The sequence below is a fragment of the Scyliorhinus canicula genome, chromosome 24, assembly GCF_902713615.1.
Source record: "Scyliorhinus canicula chromosome 24, sScyCan1.1, whole genome shotgun sequence".
Taxonomy (NCBI): domain Eukaryota; kingdom Metazoa; phylum Chordata; class Chondrichthyes; order Carcharhiniformes; family Scyliorhinidae; genus Scyliorhinus; species Scyliorhinus canicula.
This window is the reverse complement of record NC_052169.1, coordinates 19,808,194-19,814,193: the sequence shown is the minus strand read 5'-3', so window position 1 is coordinate 19,814,193 and position 6,000 is coordinate 19,808,194. Positions and strand designations below refer to the sequence as shown.

General features: G+C 45.9%; 1 protein-coding gene across 10 annotated transcripts in view; it reads left to right on the top strand.

Moving 5' to 3' along the window:
• LOC119956851 (zinc finger protein 609-like) overlaps positions 1 to 6,000 on the top strand; it is a 201,607-nt gene that overhangs the window by 93,598 nt on the left and 102,009 nt on the right. The gene's annotated exons all lie outside the window — the stretch shown is intronic.

The following is a 6,000-nucleotide window of genomic DNA, read 5'->3' as shown; positions in this document are numbered from 1 at the left end:
CCTCAGTTGACTGGACGGCTGACTCATGACGCGGAACAGTGCAGGTTCAATTCCCGTATCGGCTGAGGTTATTCGCAACCTTGTCCCTCACCCGAAATGTGGTGATCCTCAGATTAAACCACCACCAGTTACCTCCTGAAGGGGAGAGCAGCCTATGGTCCTCTGGGATGTGGCAACATTATCAGTTTTACTCTTTTTATGCCTATAAAACATTTGGATTCCCTTTTATGTTGGCTGCCAGTCTCCATCTACTCTACATTTACTTCTCATATTTGCTTTTTTACTGCCCCTCCCCTCTGTACCTTCTATATTCAGCCTAGTTTTCAATTGTATTATGATCCATCTGACTTCTCTTGTATGCATATATTTTTCCTGCTTCTCTATTAGATAACCCCTTAACCCCGAGAGGAGACAAACTAATGTTATGCAACTTACCCTCATAATTTAACCCTCTAAACTCCCAGTTGTTGTGGCTTACTATACATTGCTGTGTCGGCTCTCCTGCTGGACCAGTGATTATGTGACTGAGACAAACTAGGACAATGCGAGTTGAATGGCTGCACAATGCTGAGAACTATCTGATCTCCACAGAGGTGGGCAGGAAAAGTGTTCAAACTGGGCCCCTGTGCTTCTTTTGAGTTAACGAGGGAACATTCGGCCAGGTTTCCTGCTCCTGGTCAGCACACTCTGACCCCTATCAGTTTCTGGGTGACAGCATGATGTGTGTCTGTACAGCAGTCAACATGCACCTTCAATTGTCTTTGTGTCTTTGCGGAGTCGAACTGGGGCTATGACTAATAATAATAATCGTTATTGTCACAAGTAGGCTTACATTAACGCTGCAATGAAGTTACTGTGAAAAGCCCCTAGTCGCCACATTCTTGCGTCTGTTCGGAAACACAAGAGGGAGAATTCAGAATGCCCAATTTACCTAACAAGCGCATCTTTCGGGACTTGTGGGAGGAAACCGGAGCACCCGGAGGAAACCCACGCAGACACGGGGAGAATGTGCAGACTCCGCACAGACAGTGACACAAGCCGGAAATCGAACCGAATTGTGAAGCAACAGTGCTAATCACTGTGCTACCGTGCCGCCCATACAAGATCGTCGCTAATTAAGCAAGCAGGAAATTCAGACGAAGCCTCTTTACTGAGAGAGTGGGGAGTAGGTGGTTGAGAAGCGTGGTGTAGATCCATTTAAATTGAAGCTAAATAGGTACCTGGGGGGGAGAAAGGAATGAATGTTTATGGTGATAGGATGAGATGTGGTGCGGTGGAAGGAGCCCCGTGTGGAAGATGTCCCCAGAGCTAATCAATTCTGCTTTGCCATGGCCTTACTGACAATGCAAAGCCTGAACCAGATGTGAATTGTTCAGTCAGTGCTGGTGTCGTGGTGCTCCAGGAGACCCTCGCTAGTTTTGATCCACAACTGAAGGCTCTCAGACTGGGAGTAAATATGTTAACTAGAAGCTATGACTTTAATTTGCCTTTAACATGTCAAAACCATTAACTGGATGCAGGTTTTTGTAGGCCACTGTGTGCACCATTTAAAACTTTAAATAGAGGCTACAAATATTCAACAAATTTATGTTGGGTACAGTGAACCATGAAAATTAAGCATTTGTTTGCGGCAGTATTGTTTTCTAATAATGTACAACTTTCCACTGAGTGTGGACATGCATGACCTGTTTGGTGTGGCAAGACCTCAATTTTAATATTTTCCCGCTGGTTTTCACAACCCTCCATGGCCTTGCCCTGCTTCCAACTCTGTAACCATAGAAGCCCCACAATGAAGAAGGAAGCCATTCGGCCCGTAGAGTCTGTACCGACCCTCCAAAAGAGCACCCTATCTCAGCCCACTCCCCCCACTCTATTCCCTGTAACCCCACCTAACCGGCACACCTTTGGATTGTAGGAGGAAACCGGAGCACCCGGAGGAAACCCACGCAGACACGGGGAGAACGTGCATACTCCACACAGAGAGTCACCCAAAATTGGAATGGAGTCCGGGTTCCTGGCGCTGAGGCAGCGCTAACCAGTGTGCTACCCCAGCCTTCTCCGGCCCTGCAACTTCTCTGAGATCTCCCTACTCCTTCAATCCTGGCCTCTGCCATTTCAATCACGCCATCATTGGGGGCCCTGTGTTCACCACTAAGGACGAACCACAGAAATTCCCTCCCTAACCCTCTCTTCCCCTCCCTTTGAGACCTTTTTAAAAGCTTACCTCTTTGAACAAGCATTAAGCCATTTGTCCCTGTGTCTCCTTACGTGGTTGTTTTTTATTTTTTATTTTTAATAATGCTGCTATGAAGCTTTTTGGGCACTTTGCCACATTAAACCGGCTATATAAATGCAGGTTTTTGGGGACAGCCCATTTCATTAATCCCAGCTCTAATCAGGGAAAGTAAAAATGTTGCTGTGTTTGTCCCAGACAGTTGCAACATTCTGTGATTGCTACATTGTTTCTTCCCACTCCCTGTATTATTTCCATTGACTTCCTCCCAAGTTTCCAAAAAAATACTTTGTCTGTATTGCATTTTTAGTTTTGTACAGGCACCTGCTATCTTCACTATATAATAATACACAAGTTTGAGCACTCTGTAACAACACTGATGCTGTGGAGTGGCTTTTAATCTTGTGTACAAGGGCACAGTCATTTAAAAATGCACTTACTTTATATGAAATGAAGCATTGTCAACCCTCTTTCTCTCTCTCTCTCTCTCTCTCCCCAAGCATATTTTTAAGTTTTACTTGGAGCTGGTGTCCTTGATCTCTGACTTCGACTCAAGTCACAAAATCAGTGTGGCACAGGAACAGGCCATTTGGCCCATCGAGCCCATGCTGGCCCTCTAGAGCAATCCAACCTGCCGCATTCTATTCTTGCAGTCCTTCCCTCAAATACCCATCCAATTTCCTTTTGAAATTGTGAATCGTCTCCACTTCTTAATAATAATTGTTATTGTCACGAGTAGGCCAACATTAACACTGCAATGAAGTTACTGTGAAAAGCCCCAAGACGCCACATTACGGCGCCTGTTCGGGGACACAGAGGGAGAATTCAGAATGTCCAATTCACCTAACAAGCACGTCTTTCGGGACTTGTGGGAGAACGTGCAGACTCCGCACAGGCAGACTCCGCACAGGCATTGACCCAAGCCGGGAATTGAACATGGGACCCTGGCACTGTGAAGCAACAGGGTTGGTTTAGCTCACTGGGCTAAATCGCTGGCTTTTACAGCAGACCAAGCAGGCCAGCAGCACGGTTCAATTCCCGTACCAGCCTCCCCGGACAGGCACCGGAATGTGGCGACTAGGGGCTTTTCACAGTAACTTCATTGAAGCCTACTCGTGACAAGCGATTTTCATTTTCATTTCATTTAATAACCAAAGTGCTTCCCCCCCTCCCCCAAAACTATCTCTTGCTCAAAACCTTAAATCGGAATCGCCTAGCCTGTGTACCATCAAATACTGTAAGTTTATTTTTAATCTCTCTGGTTTAAACCTTTCCTAATCTTGTGCACCCCTCTCAAATTTCCAGCCCATTCCACTGACCCGTCAATGTCATGTTGTATCATCCTCATTGTTTGCCACGTGGTCAAGTTTGATATCATTGGCAAGTTTTGAAATTATACTTTGTATTCCAGTATCTGAGTCATTTATATACGTTGTTACAAATATAAAGTTTATAAGATTGTTCTGTATTGGACTGTGTCTTTAATTTAGGGTAAAGTGGAATAGGGAAGGGCATTATACGACCTGCTCTGAATTCTGCCTGGCTCACTTGATGGGTGGACGGGGAGGTCCATGTTGTTTTATCAAGAGAAAGACGCAAGATATTTACACTAACAGTAACCTATGCAGCTGTGCTGACAGTGACTGGACTGTTGCCTCCAAGTTCCAGGGCAGGGTTAGGAATGCCAGTTTAATTAGCACTGCTGCCTATGGCGCTGAAGACCCATGTTCGATCCCGGCCCCGGGTCACTGCGTGGAGTTTGCACATTCTCCCTCTGCCTGTGGGGGTGAAACACAAAGATGTGCAGGATAGGTGAATTGGTCATGCTAAATTACCCCTTAATTGGAAAAAAATTATTAGGTATTGTACATTAATTTGTTTTAAATGTCATTTTTAAAAATGGTTTTACTTTAAACTGTCTATTAATAGAAAGGAGCTGGAGATCGAGAGGATGGCTCATTAGCATTTCCCAAGACCCATGTGATTCATGTTGCCATGGAATGGGCTTTGGGAGGGATAACAATTTTAGGATTGGTCTGCAAGTTTCTTTAAAATATCAGTAACCTCACAGGCAGGCTGAGTCAGTCTGCCAGAGAGATAGCGGCAGCAATTCTCTTGTTTGCCACTCAGAATGCAGGTTTCAATGCAAGCTTGGGTTGCAGAGACCAAGTGGGCATTCGCCTCGCGCTGGCTGAGGGGAGGCATCGCCTGTTCACTTGCGGGACAGAGTAAAATATAGCCATGGAGGAGGATTTTTGGTTGTTTTAAAAGTTAATGGGAGTTTTTTTTCTAGAACTTAAACTATAGGTCGCCTGCTGAATAGTGTTTAACCAATGTTGCAGCAAATGTCTCAAAGCATGAAAGCCTGTTGTGTGATCCTTTTGCTGGATATTCAAATTTCTTTATAAAATGTTACCTGTATCTATGGGATCGTAACAGTCAAAAAGACGTAGTGTTTCCATCACTGAGCCTTGGGGAGCACCACTTTCTACCATCCTCCAACCTGGAAAATCACCGTGACTCCTTGTTTTCTGTCATTATACCAGCTTTGTTTTAAAACTCCAAATTCTCCACGAACCATGAGCCTCCGTTTTGTTAACCATCCTTTTTGTCAGAAACTTTCTTTCCAACACTGAGCTTGGACAGCTACCCGGTAGCAGCTGGCATACATATGGATGTCTGCGTTTCCTGCTGGTTGAGAGCTTGCTGTGATGAGAGGCGTGGATAGAGTGGATAGCCAGAGACTTTTCCCCAGGGAGGAAATGGCTGTCACGAGGGGACATCATTTTAAGGTGATTGGAGGAAGGTTTCGGGGAGATGTCAGAGGTCGGTTCTTCACACAGAGTGGTGGGTGTGTGGAATGCACTGCCAGCAGAGGTGGTGGAGTCAGTCATTAGGGACATTTAAACGACTCTTAGACAGGCACATGGACAGCAGTAAATTGAAGGGGTGTAGGTTAGGTTGATCTTAGATTAGGATAAATGGTCGGCTCAACATTGTGGGCCGAAGGGCCTGTACTGTGCTATGTAATGAACCTGGTGGGGCAGCTTCACTCGATGCACAATATTCACAAAGGAACCCATGATGATCACGCCTTGGAGGAGATGTCAGTGTTGGGGGTGAATCTGCTTTGTCACTTTGCAAGGAATAGACAGAGTAACTCTCCTTCCTCGGCTACCTCTGCTGGTTCATTGTTCACGGATTTCGTGGGCACTACTTCATTCTGTCCCTGAATTTTCGAACTCAGCATTTGACACAGACCCACCCGTGGGTCCTAGTTGGCCTCTGGCATCATCCATGTGATAGAATTATAGAATTTACAGTGCAGAAGGAGGCCATTCGGCCCATCGAGTTTGCATTGGCCCTTACAAAGAGCACCCTACTGAAGTCCATGTATCTACCCTATCCCCGTAACCCAGTAACCCCCACTTACGAGCTGAGATGAGTGAGTCTTGGAAGGGTTGGGGGTCAGCGAGAGGTGTCTGTGGGTGGACACCATGTCTGTAATTCTCATTGTCACTTGACACGTGAATGCACTTGACTGCGTGGCGGATTTGGACTGCAGCCAGGGATGGACACTTCCCGAGAAACAAGGCACTCAAACTTATCGAAGCTCAGACCTGCAGACGTCACGCAACATAAACAGCCGCATTTACATAATGTAGAAAACAGATCCAGTCTGTCTGACTGGGTCATTCAAGGTGCAGAATGCCTCAGATTGTGCTGCTACAGAACCTGAACAGGGAGCGCTCTTTCAGCAATGCGGA